Genomic DNA, 1,466 nt, shown 5'->3' with positions numbered 1-1,466 from the left:
GGATGAAGATGTTCACATCCTGGACAGAGAGGAACGATGGTTTGAGAAAGGAGTAAAGGAGGCCATCTTTGTGAAAAGAAACCGTCCATCATTAAACAGGGGTGGAGGCCTCCGGGTTCAACTGTCCCCCTCTTACAATGCTGTGATTGCTAGTCTCACTCAGCCCTCTGTGAATAGTAAACAGCCATCAGTGTGCTAATGATCCATCGTTAGACTGATGGTCCTTCTTGAGCATGTGATCAGCTGGTTTTGGTTGTCAGCAGTAAACTGGTTGATCCACTCTGAGAAGGTGCTATTTAAGAGACTGAGCAGAAAACAGCACCTCAGACTGAGGAAGTCTCTTGGATGAGAGACGAAAAGTTTCTATATTTTTTTGCTTTGTTTTGTTTTTTGTTTTTTTGAATGTCCAGAGGACCAGATTGAACTTTTTTGGATTTAGATGTATAAGTGATCAGGAATTGGGAAAAGGTAATGTAAATATGGAAGTTGATCAGCTAAATGTCTCTGTTTGTCATGCAATCATACAGGCTGCTGACAAATCTATAAAGAAGAAAGGAGGTAAGGGCTGTAAGAAGATTGTTCCATGGTGGACAAAGGAGTGTGATAAAGTAATCAAAAGTCGAAATAAAGTTTTTAAAATGTTAAAAAGGAATCACAGCTCCCAAAATCTTATTGAATACAAGAGATGTCAAGCCATTGTGAGAATAACTATAAAAAGTGCAAAAAGGGATTTTTGGAGGCATTTCTGTAATTCAGTAGGAAGAGAAACTGGGATTAATAAAGTATGGACAATGATAATAAGAATGAATGGAATTAAGAGAATATGGTTATCCCGTATTAAACAATGGTCAAATTACAGCAGTAAAAGATGAAGAAAAGGCAGATCTGATGGCTAAAACCTTTACTAAAATACATAGTTCAGATAATATTACTTTGGAAGGGAAATGACAATGATAGAGAATAGAGAGATCTTGGAGCATGTAGAGGATGGAAATGCTCTATTAAATGTTCCTTTTACAAAATCAGAACTAAATCGAGCCCTACAGAAATTGAAGCTAACAACACCTGGGAAAGATCAGATTTGTTATTTAATGGTGAAACATCTTACAGAATCCTCTAAAGACATTTTATTGGATCTTTATAATAAAGTTTGGGAGAATGGAAAATTACCACAGGGATGGAAAGAAGCAGTGATAATACCAATACACAAGCCAGGCAACGATGACACAAACCCAGAACATTATAGGCCGATTGCATTAACGTCTAATATATGCAAAATAATGGAGAAAATGATTAATGACAGGTTGGTATACTATATAGAATCAAAAGGATATATGTCACAGTATCAAAGTGGTTTTAGGAGAGGTAGAAACACCATGGATTCAACAAAAAAGGTTGAATCATGTCATCTGGACTTCGTTTTTTTTGTTAAAAAGAAACGTTTCGCCCCTCATCCAAGAGGCTTC

Source organism: Nematolebias whitei, unplaced genomic scaffold, assembly GCF_014905685.2.
Source record: "Nematolebias whitei isolate Nwh7 unplaced genomic scaffold, NemWhi1 Nwh_scaf_83, whole genome shotgun sequence".
Taxonomy (NCBI): Eukaryota; Metazoa; Chordata; class Actinopteri; order Cyprinodontiformes; family Rivulidae; genus Nematolebias; species Nematolebias whitei.
Note: the sequence above shows the minus strand (reverse complement) of the source record.